We start from the raw sequence: 16,435 nt of genomic DNA, 5'->3' as shown, positions 1-16,435 counted from the left end.
CCTGCTTTTTTGAAGGGGCAGGAGAGGGACTGGTCATGGGCCAGGAAATAGATACATTTCCTGGGCCCTCTTCTTTCCTCCCCTGCCAGAAACGACAGCGGTTGTGAGGTCCCGTAAGGATCAGTTAGCGGCCAGTCTGTTTCTGACTTCTCAGAAACAGGCTGAGTGGCACCAGGGGCCACCCCCACACCCCCACCAGCCATCAGGGGCCTGGCTAACTCCGTGGGGAGGAGAACGCAAGAAAGTAAAAGCTCTCAGACATAAGGGGAAGGGTGAGTGTCGGGATTCATCCTCAGGAGCCGCTAGACCCCATGCGCCCACAGCTCTTACTGTAGAGTCCCTACAAAGTCTCTTTCTGGAAGAGCCGTGGAATACATTTCATAGTTGAAAATGTAGAGCCAAGTCTGTTGCCATATAAAAATCACAAGGTAGGGTTTTAGGACGTCCGAGGTGGCAGAGGGCCCGTTTTCAGAGATAGGTCACCCTTGGTCCAAGGAGCCACACAGAGGCTGCGGGACTCCCAGCTTTGGGGCGGGATCAAGGAGAAGAACCCCGGGTGAAGGGCACAGAGACTCCTGCAGATCCATTTTCATCCAGAAAAGGAAGCGGCGGGGGTGGGGTGGGGGGTGCGATCCTTTGATTTCAATTACGGAACATTCTGTAGTAGTTCTTTCTCCCCACCCAGCGAACCAGCACCAGATGCCCGCAGGTGCCAGCCCCACGAGGACAGCGTGCCCTCGTTCTCACAGACCTGCTCCGGGTGCTGCCGTATCCGGGCAACGTGGACTTAGAGGCTGCCTTGGTTGTTTAGCACCGCTCACGTGTTTGTGTTACTGCTGTTTCTGCCAAAGAACAAACTTCACACATGCGTTAAGGCCCCACGCTTCAGCGACAACCAATCTGACTTAGAGACTTAACCACGGCAGTGAAAACACTCCCTGAAAGAGAAAAAGGGAACAGGTGCAAGGAAACAGTGGAACATCTATGAGATCCATACTAATTCTGATCGGATGGTCCGCGTTTAGGCAGTTTCTCTTCCCACAAAAGGGGAACTGAAGCGCTTACCATGTCCAGGCTTTTTTTTGGGGGGGGGGCAGTCAGTCTCAGACTCCATTGTTGGCCCCCATCAAGGTTGAAACACAGGCCTCCACCTTAAAGAAATGGAACTAAAAAAGAAAAAAGAAAACCTGAAATTACCATTCGGTAAATACTCCATTTAGACACTTTCTGGAAAAGCGCAGATCTAAAAAGGGACAGGAGGGTGTGGTCGTCCATAAGACCAGCCCCTGGTTTGGGGGTTGGCACCTGTTACCCTCAGCTCATTGACTTCAGTGATTTCATCCAACGAACACGTTGGGCTCTAAAGCTGTGGGGAGCACGTTTAGGTAAGACTTGCTAAGAATTTGATGACACCCACCCCTGACCCCCCCCACAAATACAGGAAAGATGGAATAGGATGGACGACAAACTCAAATGTCAAGCATTAAAAGATTTTGTCAACTGGAAATAGTGTGTCTCTGAAATGTTAATGTTTACATGGGGCAGTAACATTAAGTTGATGAATACTAGAATTATACTATTTTTTCAGGAAATTACATTTAGAAAATTATATTTTCCTTTTTTTAAAAACAGATTTTACTTAAAATTTTTTTTTATATCTCTTTATTTATTTTGAGAGAGACAGAGAGAGAGAGTGTGTGTGTGAGATCTCATGACCGTAAGATCATGACCTGAGCCGAAATCAAGACGGACGCTTGACCAACTGAGCCGCCCAGTCAGCCCTAAAGATTTTATTTTTAAGTGGTCTCTTCACCCAACACGAGGCTTGAACTCACTACTCTGGGATCCAGAGTCGCATGTTGTACTGACTGAACCAGCAGACGCCCCTGAAAATTACATTTTTCTAAAAAAATAGATATATAAACTGCAAACAGACATTGTTCTTAGACATGAGCGCACCTCCAGCCAGCTCAGTTACCTTGCTCGGTGTTAGCAATAAGAGGTCTGTTAAGGAAACATAAAGGTAATGAATCCTCGAACCTTCTCTCTCTTCCTCCCTTCCTTACTGAGGTAGGGGTGCCAAGGAAGACCTTCTCTTTCCATTTCCCTCTGCCCAGCCAAGGATAGAGAGGCTGAAAAGCACTGTTGTGACCACAACAGAAGAATCAAGGAGAGGGGCACAGATGGTCTACACGTCGTCTGATGGATAATCCATCGGTTTAGGGCTGATGGACGGACTCTGTGTGGCTCAGAGGGAATCTGGAGAGGCCAGGCAGGAAGGAATGTGTTGTGATTCACTATGCATTTTCATTCTGCTGTAGTTTACTGGGTAGTGACATTTATTTCTCTGAACACTCAGAATGTAAGTAATAGAAAGAAAGAAGCAAAATAAATCAAGGTATGGTGAAGCACTTCACAGTTAAAATCCATCCAACATGGGTTTTCCTGTTTTATCAACCAAAAAATGAATTCCCCAGGTTGGTATACTGAGATTTTGCTTTGGTCCCACCTTAGGGTAGGGGTTCGGTCGGGATCCCAGGGAAGCCAGCCACTTGCTTATCAAAGGTAGCAGATGTGCAGAAAGTGCCATGATCACAAGGTCCTGGTCCCCCCCCCCCCCCCCCGTGCCTCACCAAGTCTAACAGCCTCACTGCCATCACTATGACCCGAAATTGCCCGGACTTGCAGATTACCTTCCGAGGGGCTTGAGACAGCAACTTTATCTTCCAAGATAACTGAAATAGCACATTGATATTAAATCAAATCGTACAGCTAATTGATCAGTTTTCTTCAGAATTAAGGGCACTGCATATGTATTCACCTTTAGGTGGCCTGATGTGTGGAAATGTGAATTATTCATGGGCTTTCTGTGGGTTGCAGGAAACCTTAATATAGCCTTTGTTTCCTAATGTGTTTGATAGGCTCTCGGTGTATGATCACATTATATGGGTATAGCTGGCAGTAAATTTTAAATTATATAGTCCGCAGTTTTGCACTAAGAAATGGTAGGAGGTGATTCATCATTTTCCTTGTCTTCCTGTTTACATGCGGACATATAATTCATGCTCAGAAACCATCTTTCAACTCATCTGGAAGCGCTCCACTGCACCACCACAGAATCTCTCTCTGCCAATCTGGCATTATAAATCACTTTTCTATTAAACAGCAGGGCTAAAAATGCAAACATATGTACTTTAAATATATGTAGCCATCTCTAATTCCCGGCAGATGAGCCAAAATTAAAGAATTGTCAAAAAAAAAAAAAAAAAGGCAAGTGCTAGAGTTTAATGAATGAATTTTTTGACTTTAGGGCATCAGAAATTTGCATCTCTATACACATACTGAAGAGATGTGCATATATAGATTTCCCAGATGGGGCTATATTTGAGGAGTGTGTATTTTGCAAACTTCTTGGTACACTAAATCTTGATTATTCTGAAATTTTACTTCATAAGATGTTTTGCTTTGGCAGTGTTATAAGACAGTTGAATGGCAGGAGAAAAAAGGTGAGGTCAGCTGTTTGCCACCTCCTTGACCTTCATCCCCAGGCCAGGATAATGAAGCCATTAGTTCAGAATAATGGTCCCCAGGGTTGGTAATGGTCTTAATCTCCAAACAAAGATAAAATTCTGTTTACCAAACCCAATGCTTCCTGAAGCAGGAAGTGTGATTTACACACTCCAGAGAGATTTTCACTAGGAACTATTTCTTGCCCAGCTAACAAACACAGTCATGGTACTCTGGCCCCTGCACCCATAGTTCCACATGATCTGAGACTGGGAAGAGACACACACACTTTCTCAAACATACACACACGCACGTGAACACTTATCTGGCCTTCTTGAGGAGGGAGAACTTGCCAGGTAACTGAAGCCAACCCATTTATGAGGTTTTTGTTTAATATGGCAACTGGTGGGGCGCCTGGGTAGATCATTCGGTTAAGCGTCTGACTCATGGTTTTAGCTCAGGTCATGATGTCAAAATTTGTGAGATCGATCCCCACATTGAGCCCTGAATCGGGCTCCATGCTGATGGTGTGGAGCCTGCTTGGGATTTTCTCTCTTCCTTTCTCTCTCTGCCCCTCCCCAGCTCATGTGCTCATGCTCTCTCTCGCTCAAAATAAATAAATTTAAAATACATAGATATATATGGCAGCTGGTTTATTGGAATCTTCCAAAACTTCCATACTATTTTCTTGCTTCCTTTTCTATTATAGTAGGCTCTAGGCACAACCTTGGGCTTGAACTCAGGACCCCAAGATCCAGGAGTCACATACTTTACCGACTGAGCCAGCCATGCGCCGACTTGCCTCCTTTCTTGAGCAAGGAGCACCAAACTCAGTTTTGTTTCATTCTTTGATTCTGTTGGGAATTGTTATGACTGCATGGGTCTCACTGTAGACTGTCTGGTGCCTGCCTGCCTCAGAGCTCACCTGCTCTTCTGTGTGAGCTCTCTGTTGGGCATGTTCCAAGAACCAGTTTGCTGGGCTTGCGTTATAAATTAGGAGTTGGCAAGTCCTGAAGAAATGCCTCCCTTCCTGCAGGGTTGGACATGAAGGCTTTTGTGGACAAATCATACCTTATCACTTTTAGACCCAGAGGCTCTTTGTCTGGGTGGTGGATGCCTTCTTGCTTATTTCGTCATTGGTCCGGAATTAGCCATCTGGTCAACAGGGTCTTCTTAGGTGTGTAGACAGTACGTACAGGTCTCAGTTGAAACTGGACTCAGAAGAGCATTGTCATGGTGACCAGCATGGAAACAGGGGTCTCTGCTTACCACTAAGGTTCCCTCTTTCCCCATCCAGCTTCTTTCTTCCTTTATTACTTTTGTTAAACAGCCTATGTGATGACCTTTCCAGTGACCTATGACTCAGTGGCTTAGTTTTTTTTTTTTAACACTAAATCACAAAAACGTGGCTTAACTATTGAAAATTTTATTACAATGGTTATGGTAATGACTTCATTAGCCTCTGAGATTTCCTGATTTTCTCTTAATTCCAAGGTAGCTGGCCACACAGAGGCATCTGAGAATTGCTGTTAACCTCCACTGAATTTAAAATAGGGGTGGAGGAACAATGTTGGAGGTAAGTCAAGCCCGTTTCAGAGATAATGGTCATGGTATAACATCCCGTTTAAATATAACTCTTTTGCATTATTAAAAAAGGTATATTAATTCATGGTAAACTGAGAACTTAATTTTCCCTAAATTAGTTAGAAAAAGGTGAAGAATCTTTACTATGCTTCATTTGGTGACCATGGGGATAGAAAATCTTTAGAGAGCATCATCAGCATGGCACATGACCCTATACATTCTGCCCTAAGTTCCGTTTTCCCATTTACCCTTCTCCACGAATTCCCCCAGAGCATCCACATCCCTCAGTCTTTTCTCACACTTGCATACATCTAGACATGTTTTTATCTCACCGATGACCTTTGACTCTCCCCTTCCTTCCACAAACCAAGTGTTTTTACATTTCAAAATCACAACTCAAATTCCTGTGCCTTTATATCCTCCAACGGGGTGTTCCCCTGTGCCTCTCCAGTCTGAACAGTTGAGCTGGGGATAGAAGAACTGAGAAGCTTAACACAAAATAAAACAATGTATCATGTCGTAGAAAGAAAGCTTTCAGTAAATTTCACCACATCAGGAAGATCATCTCCTGTATTTTTCATCTGCCATATGAGTACCTGTCTCACTTACCTTTGGGTTTTTGTTGATCAGCGCTTCATGTTGGGGGGTGAAGGCACGCATGCTCAATCGGGAACCTTTTGATGGCTTGGTTGGTAAGAACTGTAACACCCTAACCTTGCAGGTCATAGGAAGTTTTTGTTTGTTGTCATGGTTCATCATGTAGGACTTTAACACCTCTTCCACAAACGCTGTACTATAAAATCATTTTTCAAATGGTAATCCTTGAGAAAATTGGAGGCAACGCAGCCAGGTTGTGGAGCCCACGTTTGAAACTGTTTCAGTAGGGTACAGTGGTAGAGTGGTCGAGTTAGCAGTGATAGAGACGAGAGACTTGGGTGTTCCTGGGGGCATTCGACATGTTTGCATAAGCAAAGTCTGCTCCACATCCCATTGCAAATCCCTAGCCCCAAGAGATGCTTCTGTTGGTCAACAGGACAAGTACAGGTGAAGAACAAGTAGAGGAAATGCAGCCCTTCTCTGCCAGCAGAGGCACAGACCGCCAGGTCATGGCTCACTGATTGTAGGGGATAAGCGGATGTTCTCCCTCCCCATCCATCCATTAACACATTTTACAAATATTTCTTGAGCATCTGCTGTGTGCTAAGTGCCAGGGATTCGATGGTGAGCATCAGTAGAACTAACGGGACGCAGTCAGAGAGACAGATGTGAATCAAACGTGACTGTATAAACAGATGTGAGCCGAGAACTAAATAGCTGCCCCCAGTGACCTGAACTGGGAGCATGAACACTGGGAAGGGCCTGTGATGGCGAATTTAAGCCAGACGTCCCTGAGGAGTCATGTGACAACAGAGGTCTGGGGGTGGGTACAGTGCAGAGGGTGGGAAGAACGTTCTAGGCAGAAGGAAGTGTGGGAGGGTCAGGCTGAGTGTTGCCAGGGTAGAGAGGACAAAAGAGGAGCAGAGGAGAGTTCTAGTCTTGGGGTAGTGAGGCTGCGGGTGGTGGGGCCAGCCTTCGAACCTGCGTGAGTACTACGTGCCCATCACTGTCCATGTGACCAGATGTTAGAAAACTCTGTCACTTATTTGAATGGACCAGCAAGCCCTTGGAGTTATCCTGCATCTGCCTTTTATCCCGAGTTTCCTGCGGGGGTCTCATTCACTATTGTTAAACCTGCTTAGAAATTTCAGAAGGACAATAAGTGTATGAGCAGCGAATAATAATACACGATCTCCCATCCAGAAATACCATCAGGGATTATTTTTCTTCATCCAACTCGCAACGGCAAATCCAAAAGACGATGCCGTTACAAACTCAAAAGCCCGAGCTCAGTCGAATTAATAATCAAACGGGATCTTCTGATCAATAGTTCTCAAATTGCTCTGTGTAGCCCAGTAATTCCCAGTGAGTACTTCAGACTGAGCCTGACACTCTATTTTAGAAACAATTTAGCGTGACTTTTGTGCCTGTGAAAGATGCCAAATTGTAGTTTGAAAAATTGACAGTTTAAGTCCAACAGGGCAGAGGCAGCGTAGAATCATCCAACCAGTCGACCTCCTGCAATTCATGGGGTTCTTGACTCACGAAGCACCTTTGGGTGCCTATTTGTTTAATTTCTGCTACAAAGTAGACGTGTAAAAAGGAACTGTGCCCTTCATTTTAAGGTAGGAGTAAAAGAAGTTGATAGGCTTTTGTTTCAAATCAGTCATGATTTGTTTTTCATAGTTAAATGGCAGAGGTTTGCATCATGGCGGAAGACAGGCGGGCTGACAACAGGAGAGAAATGGGAATGAGGGGAAGGATCTGTTTCTCTTCGTTTTCAGTAAGACCCTCAAGATGTCAAGTTCACTAGGGACAGAAGGAGAATTTGAATTAGCATTAAAAATGAGTTGTTAAAATCATATGTTCACTTTTAAATAGCGTTTTATATTTTTAAAAATACTTTTTTATTTTTTCTTCCCTTTCCCTATGTTCATCTGTTGTGTTTCTCAAATTCCACATATGAGTGAAATCATATGATCTCTGTTTTTGTCTGACTTATTTCGCTTAGCATAATACATTCTAGCACCATCCACATTGTTGCAAATGACAAGATTTCACTCTTTTTCATTGTTGAGTAGTATTCCATTCTATATATACATACCCCATCTTCTTTATTCATTCATCAGTCATTGGACATTTGGGCTCTTTCCATAATTTGACTATTGTTGACAGCGCTGTTATAAATATTGGGGTGCATGTGCCCCTTCAAATCAGCATTTGTATCCTTTGGATAAATTCCTAGCAGTGCTATTGCTGGGTCATAGGGTAGATCTATTTTTAACTTTTTGAGGAACCTTCATACTGTTTTCCAGAGTGGCTGCACCAGTTTGCATTCCCAGCAACAGTGCAAAAGGGTTCCTCTTTCCCATCTTCGCCAAGATCTGTTGTTTTCTGAGTTGTTAATTTTGCCATTCTGACAGGTGTGAGGTGGTATCTCATTATGGATTTGATTTCCATTTCCTTGCTGATGAGTGCTGTTGAGCATCTTTTTATGTGTCTATTTGCCCCTGGATGCCTTCTTTAGAAAAGTGTCTATTCATGTCTTTTGCCCATTTCTTCACTGGATTATTTGTTTTTTGGGTGTTGAGTTTGGTAAGTTCTTTATAGATTCTGGATACTAACCATTTATCTGATATGTCATTCGCAAAGATCTTCTCCAGTCCCATCAGTTGCCTTTTAGTTTTGTTGACTGTTTCCTTTGCTGTGCAGAAGCTTTTTATCTTGATGAGGTCCCAGTAGTTCATTCTTGCTTTTATTTCCCTTGTGTCCAGAAACATATCAAGTAAGAGGTTGCTGTGCCCAACGTCAAAGAGATTGAGTAAGATAAAAACAGAGAGGGAGGCAAACTATAAGAGACTCTTAAATACAGAGAACAAACTGCGGGTTGATGGGGGTGGGTTAAATGGGTGATGCGCATTAAGGAGGGCACTTTTGGGGATGAGCACAGGGTGTTATATGTAAGCGATGAATCACTGGGTTCTACTTCCAAAGCCAAGACTACACCACAAGCTGGCTAACTTGAATTTAAATTTAAAAAAAGAATAGAAAAGAAAAATGAATAATAATACCATCTAAAAATACATTTTAGCACTTTAAAGAGATTAAAGATTTTCGGGGGGGAATTAAAGGCCATAAAGCCCCCCCTTCCCCCTCCCCTTCCCCTCCTCCCCCTCCTCCCCTTCCTCTTTCTTCTCTCCTCCCCTCCCCCTCCCCCTTTTCTTCCCCTCCCCTCCCCTCCTGCCCCTCTGGTCTGCACATACTCACTCGAATATTGAGCTCATATCATGTCCTAAGCACATGAAAAGCTCTGTGGGAAAGCAAGAGGAACAAGACGTGATCCCCCTTGAGTTACTGGTGGGGCTGTGTTCTTTATAGACCGCACGTCAATGAACTACTTGTCACTGCTTACAAACACAGAAACAGGCCATGATCAGGCGGAGAGAACTGACTTCTTTCTCTGCCTGCAGGTGGTTTTCTCCGCCTTCTTTCTCCCCGCCTGCTGTGGCTTCCTCATGGGAGGGGATCCCTGCCCGTAGTTCCTACCTGGGCCTTGGGCCCTCACATCCTAGCTGAAAGTTCTTCCCAGGCTATGAACTTGGGCCATAGCTTGTCAGACCCGACTGGACCCGAAGTGGACCAGAAGTGGTCCAGCCGCCTAATCTTACAGCAGAGGGGCTGAAGGGTGGCGCTGACACAGGAACGTGGCCAGCATCCCTCCCCGAATTAGGTGTATGGATTGGGAAGATCACAAAAGCCACCCGCCTCTGTCCCTAGTGCTTCCCTAGCCTGCTCCCTGAGACAAGGACCGGGGCTGTGGTTTCCCACAGACTTGGAAAGAGGTCCTGCAGATTTTCTCGTTTGTATCATTTTTGCCGCTCACTAACGTTCCTGAGACTTGAGAGTGTATGTTGTTTGTTACACAAACCTAACCTAATTTCGGTAATACAGAAGCAGTTTTGGTTCTGTTTAGGGAGTGAATTCAAGGTCTCTATGACTTACGCTTTCTTATTTCATATCAGTAACACAGCTATTTTAATTTCTGTCAATAAAACATTTCCTTTTTCTCCCCCCCCCCCCAAAAAAAAAGTGCCGGGCACATTGCTCGTCTATAGAAGATTTTTTAAAGTCCAGAACCGAAGTAAAACAAAGCCGATTGTCACATAAAAATTCATCTAAATTATTCTACCTGAGAGCTTAAAACGAGAACGTGTATTTTTGCGTGACCGTAAAGAAAAATACTGCATCTCATGTATTCAATTCAGAGCACAGTAATTGGCGGTTACATAGTTTTGACAGTTGGAAGACATCTTGAGAGAGAATTTGAATACCACATGTGGTGGTCGATTTTTCTTGCATACTGGGCCACTTCATTGTTTTCTATTCTGCTTCAAACTCAAGTATAGGCTGGAACCTCATGAGTTCTCGACAGGGTCCTCTGTCCTCAACGTCTTCAGTCTGTGGTTTAGTTCGGATCACCCAGAGTCGTATCTCGGAGACGGGTCTCTGCTGCAAAGAGACAACGAGCCCGGCCCTGTCTGCCACCTGTGTCCCTCCTCAGGGCATGAGAGATTGCCGAGAAACTGGCGGCCGTGAGTCGGAGCCAGGGACCGTTTCAGACTCGGGCTGCGGGCCTGCCGAGCTCCCTGGTCCTGAGAACTTGGTCAAGGTTGTGGCTGGAGCATCTTTGAGGACCACAGTCCTGACTTCAGTGCATCAGCTGGGTGATTAAAACCGAGATGCTAGTGTCAGGATAAGGTCGGGCCCAGAGTCAGAAAAATCAGAAAAAGTCAGAAAAAGTCCTCTGGCTGGGTCTGATAGCACAAAATGGGAGGTGGTCTCAGGAAGCAGAAGCACTGGGGGAAATCAACATGAAATCGTCACTCTTGCTGCAGGAACAGGTGAACTCCCTCCCCAGGGAGCCAGAAGCACTATACTCAGAACAGGCAGGGCAGCAGGTGCTGGGGAGCTCTGGCCACGGCCCTGGGGAGAGGGTGGCCTGGACCACTCAGAACAGGTCCAGTCTCAGAGATCGTACTATCAACACGGGGCTCCGTGTCAGGACGACAAAGATGAGAGGCAGGAAAGTCTGGCCACACAGCATCCCAGGTCCTTTCTGACCAAAGTCACATTAGGGTCTACAGACTGGGCTGTACAAGGAAGCCAGGGGCCTCAGCCGTGCTTCCCCATCTGTCTGCGTGCTCAGATTTTCTCGGTGACTCTGGCCACCATGGTAAGAAGCTGGGCTGCCAGCAGGCTCCAGGCTGCTGCACACTCACCAGTGCCCCATGTGGGTGAAACTTCTTTGACAAACATCACCGGAGCCCCTTCCCCACACAGAGCACTCTCTGTGCTTTATTCCCATTCAGCCTCATCATAATGCCAAGAGGATACCTATTTTGCAGGTGAGGAAGCTGAGGCCTGAGACCCTAGAGCTGAGAAGTGAAGGATCCTGAGCTTCCCAGCGTCTGCTTCCTCTCCCCTTTCCCCTCGCGCTTTCTCCCCAGGCCAGCCCTTTCCCCTCCAGCAAAATGGGAGACCCCTTACTTCCCACCAACCGTCAGGCTCCTTTCCACGTGGCGCCCCTGCCTTCTCCATCATTTTCCAATCGCTGATGTGAGAGAAGGAATCGGTGATCTATCACAACCTAAGAGGTATGAGGACATCACCCTCACTGAGGGCTGCCCACGTGTCTTCTCCTGAAAGGCTGTCAGTAGCTTATTTATGAGTTGCAGATATTTGAGCTTATTATGCAGGGTCTCTGATGCCGTCTTCCCAATCCACCCATCGGGGGCAGGAGGGACCTTGGCACGTTTCTTCTTACAGAGATCGATGAAGCTACTGGTTTACTGCGTAGTAAGAATCACCCAGGCTTAAACAGTGTGGTCTTTCAGGATGTGGCACAAAGTGGGCAAATACTGGGACCAACGGAAGAGATGGGGAGCTCGGAGGGTGTCCTGGGGTGGGACAGGGTGGTGGGGGGCGGTGGCCCTGCCGTCACGGGGAGGGGCAGGAATGGAAACAGGTGTTGTCACAAGCATGGGCTTCCATGGGTTGGATGGTGTCCAGTCAAGTGCAGGCAGGGAACCAGCAACCCTGGGTCGTGGCAGCAGAACCCGAGGGTGGACACGCTTGGAGTCTCGGGCAGTATTCTTATGACATGGACTCATTGTCCACTGATAGCAAAACCCTAGTCACTGAGCAAGTGTTTGGGGTCAGGGCCTCAATCCCTGGAAAGAAGGGACTAGAACTAGAGCATTACGGGGGCACCTGGATGGCTCGATTGGTTAGGCGTCCGACTTCAGCTCAGGTCATGATCTCACGGTTCCTGAGTTGAAGCCCCAGGTCGGGCTCTGTGCCGACAGCTCAGAGCCTGGAGCTTTCTTCTGATTCTCTGTCTCCCTCTCTCTCTGCCCCTCCCCTCCTCGCGCTCTGTCTCTCAAAAGTAAACATTGACATAAAAATCAAGTAAAAAAAAAAAGAAAGAAATGTTTAATAAAAAAGAGCTGGAGTGTTATGTCCAAACTGGACCAGTACCCAAGGTGCCTTGATAACATTTATCCTTGCTTTTGTTCTCTTACATGTCGTAAAATCCTTCTGTCCGGCCATTTAATGGTCTTCGCCCAGCGTACCTGCACAGCTCGGGGCAGGGCACCTATGTGTTTCCGTAGCTCTGTCTGCATTTGTAGCTCAACACTGCCGAGCATAAGGAAGGCAGGCAGAAGCAGAAGTCAGCACCAAATGGCTGAGAGAAACCGCATACGACACAGAAGGGACGCAGGTGGAAATAGAGGGCATAGAAGTTGGAGAAGCAAGGCCCGTGAAGTGCTAACCTCTGTGAGGAGGCTCTTGGGCCCATCTCACTATTTGTATGACAGATGACGGAGTTTCCTGCTGACGTCAAACATAACTAACTAATCACCGGCTTCGGTGTTCTGGAGAGAGAAGCATGGTTACGATGATTTCGCTTAGAAGCGCAAAGACGAAACCGTTGAGTGCAGGGAGGGAATCTCTCCAGTGACGAGGTCCTCCCGCTTGTCCGCTAGAGTAGTACGTACGAATGGAAATCGGAATGAATTTTTGGAGAAAAGCTGGGATAGGGCGGGAAGCAGTTTTGCCGGCGAATTCGGCAGTGGGACGCAGTTACACGTTATACGTAGTTGTGCGAGGAGACTTTGGGAGCATTTATGTGCTTGTTGATTCAATAACGATTTATTCAGCACTGCAGGGACACAGAATATTGAGATAACACTGTACCTGTGCCTAAGGATCTTCTGTCCTGATGGAAAGTTAAGCGTACTTGTTATTGGTAGAGTTTTATCCACCAAAAATGTGTACGTTGAGATGCTAACCCCCCGTAGCTCAGAAGGTGGCCTCATTCGGAAATCGGCTAAAATTAGTTAAGTGGGGGGGGGGGGGGTGGGCGCTCATCCAATATGACTTACGTCCTCAGATGAAGAAGAGGAAGTTTGGACACAGACATGCAGGGAGAAGGCCCTGCGAGGACAAAGGTGGACGGAGATCGGGATGATGTGTCAGTAAAGCACGGGTCACCAAAGGTGGCCAGCAGCCACCAGACGCTGGTGGAAAAGCCTGGTGCAGATCCTCCCTCATAGCCTCCAAGGGACCCTACCCTGCGGACGCTGGACTTCAGGCTTCCAGGCTCTGGAGCTAAGAAAGTAACTTCCTGTTGTTCAAGGCGCCCAGTCGGAGGTGGCACTTTACCAGAGCAGCGTTAGCAAACTAATACGATACCAGAGAAACTGAAAAGCAACTCGTGGCAGCACTTGGGTAGAGAACAGATACTGGGGTCGTCTTAAGTGTAGAGGGTAGCGAGATTGTGGGTTGGGGTTACTCTGGAAAAGCCTCGTAGAAGCATTGAGATCAATTGTTAAGGGCGGGGGGTGGGGGGTTGGTCTGGGAAGAGAAGGGAATGCATGTCTGTGGTCCTTACTGTTGAGTCATGGTCAGAGCCTGTTCCCGGGGCTGGAGGGTCAGGTGCCCAGCCAGGCGAGCGAGCGATGAACGCAATTTGGACCGTGCAGAGATGTAGCCCGTCAGCAGGAAGGAGCTTACAGATAGAAAGCAGCAGGAACACGGGTGAGGATTTGAAAACGAGGCCTCTGCAGGCTGTTCGGGGAAGGGGAGAACGTTGGGGCTCCCGACATGGGTCAGGTGGGGCTCTCGTGCTGTTTGCTGTCTCTGGCGTGGAGGGAATCAGACTTCAGCAATTTCAGACTCTGGTATCATACAAAACACTATATAAACCAGGCTCTGAGCTGGGTGCTTCAGGGGAACTCCCGCAGACAACGGTCGACCTGTCATATCTTTCTGTGTTTAGCTCTCTCAGTGCTTACCCAGGACACCCAGGACCAGCGTTCCTTCTGGATGCCAGCAGCCAGGGCTTTTCTCAGTATGTTTTTCTCCAAGCCCCCATTTCTGGGCCCCAATCCCTGAGTCTGGGCTTGCCCCTGAATGGCTCGAATATTATTACTTGAATAGACAAACCATCCAGTTCACCCCCACCCTGGTGCATGCACACACGCATACACACACACACACACACACACACACACATACACACACACACACACACACACACACACACACACACACACACACACCTGTTCTCCGGAGAATTCTCCTTCCCAGCTGTACAGTTAAAGAAGTATCACCTTTATTCCTTTTATTTCCTTATATCCTAGATGATGGAATTTTAAACAATTTATTGAAATTGAGAATCATTTCAGAAGCGGGATAGAGTCGAACTAAATGACACATTTGAACCTAGAGGAACCAGTAATTTGGACCAACAGAGCACCTTCGAGAATATCTAGTCTGTCTCTTTGTATTACAGCTGAGCAGTCTGAGGTCTCTACAGGCCAGCTGACCTGCCCTGGGTTGGGAGTAGGGGGACACCTGTGGGATAGCTGACGTGCCCTGGGTCAGGGGGTCCCTGCGGGACAACTGCCCTGGGTCAGGGGGTCCCTGCGGGACAGCCGGAGTATGGACAGGTTGTAGAGAAAAGTAGACAATTCCTGACTTGTTAAAGTTGAAAAAACCTGGGTTGGAATTCTGTTTCCCAAACTAACTGATGGAAAAATCCTAAATAAATCATCGAACTTTTCTAAACCTCAGTTTCCTGGTTTATCAAATGAGGCTCGTAGAGCTGCTTTGAGGTTCAGCTGAGACAGCATAGTGATGAACCGGCTGGGTGTCCACCCTTGAACCTGAACTCGCTTCCTTCACTGCGCCTCAGTTTCCCCACCAGTAAAACGGGCATGATCCTAACACTTGGCTCACGGGTTCTTGTGAGGTTTGAGTCTGTCCACGTAATGTGTTGAGATAAGTATTTGCGAATAAAAATATAATCGGTAGTACTTGGCAAGGGCCTGTGCTCCAGGCAACGGAAGACTCTGGCTAAGGAGTTTGCTGAATAGATGCCGGTGGGCTCGCAAAGTCACAAAGTCACAGCACTGTTCTTCTGTGCACTGACAGTAGTGCGGCCGTCCCCGTAACAGTGCGAGAGCGTTTCCTCCCCCCACCCAGAGCTGTAGCACCGAGATTGCAACCCCCCGGCCCCGCCCAGCCTCTGCCACCACTCATCTGCGGTCTGTTCCTGTGGATTTGCCTGGTCTGGACGCCTCGTGTCAGTGGAATCACACGATATGTCGCCTTTTGCGTCTGGCTTCTTGCAAGGAGCCCAGTGCTTTCGCAGCCTGTCCAGCCGGCAGCCTCTGCCGATACTCCATTCCTCCTTATTGCCAAATAACCCCATTTTCAGTGTTTGAGGGGCGCCTGCGTGGCTCCGTGGGTTGAGCGTTGGACTTTGGCTCAGGTCACGATCTGGCAGTGAGTTCAAGCCCTGCATCAGGCTCTGCACTGTCAGCACAGAGCCTGCTTCAGATCCTCTGTGCCCTTCTCTGTCTCTGCCACCTTGCCCCCTAAATGAATAGAAAAATTTTAAAAAATTTTTGATGTTTAAAAAAATCCTTCCACCCTGTGGGTTAGTTCTACCAACATTCTTGTCCCATCTGCTGGGCCAAGAGCCGGAGAAATCTTTTCCTGCCTTCCTCTCTCCTTTCTAGAGAGACCAAGGCTAAGTGGTCCTTCGCAGTTGGTGAGTTCGAGCCCCGCGTTGGGCTCTGTGCTGACAGCTCAGAGCCTGGAGCCTGATCCGGATTTTGTGTCCCCTTCTCTCTCTGCCCCTCCCCAGCTTGCACCCTATCTCTCTCTCTCAAAAATAAACATTAAAAAAATTTTTGGGGGGCGCCTGGGTGGCGCAGTCGGTTGAGCGTCCGACTTCGGCCAGGTCACGATCTCACGGTCCGTGAGTTCGAGCCCCGCGTCAGGCTCTGGGCTGATGGCTCAGAGCCTGGAGCCTGTTTCCGATTCTGTGTCTCCCTCTCTCTCTGCCCTTCCCCCGTTCATGCTCTGTCTCTCTCTGTCCCAAAAATAAATAAAAAACCAGGGTTTCCATAGATAGCAATGGGCCCCAGTCTATGAACTTATTCCTTTAAAAAAAAAAGAAAAATTTTTTTTTTAAATAGACTAAGTGGTGCCTCCAACTTTGGGCTTCAAAGTCATGCTGCTTAGGTCTAAACATCTCCATGACACTCAGGAAGGTGTGACTCAGGCTTTTCTCCATGTTCTTATCTTTAAAATGGGTTTAATAGAAATCCCAAACTCGTGGGGGTGTTGTTAAACTGAATGGTTTAACAAACCATGAAATCACGTGAAATTGTGT

General features: G+C 47.1%; 1 protein-coding gene across 4 annotated transcripts in view; it reads left to right on the top strand.

Annotated features, from left to right (window-relative positions):
- DPP6 (dipeptidyl peptidase like 6) overlaps nucleotides 1-16,435 on the top strand; it is a 949,260-nt gene that overhangs the window by 380,992 nt on the left and 551,833 nt on the right. The gene's annotated exons all lie outside the window — the stretch shown is intronic.

This window comes from Puma concolor, chromosome A2 (genome assembly GCF_028749965.1).
Source record: "Puma concolor isolate L17-30 chromosome A2, mPumCon1.1.hap2, whole genome shotgun sequence".
Taxonomy (NCBI): Eukaryota; Metazoa; Chordata; class Mammalia; order Carnivora; family Felidae; genus Puma; species Puma concolor.
The sequence above is the reverse complement of the archived record's forward strand: the minus strand, read 5'-3'. Positions and strand labels throughout refer to the sequence as shown.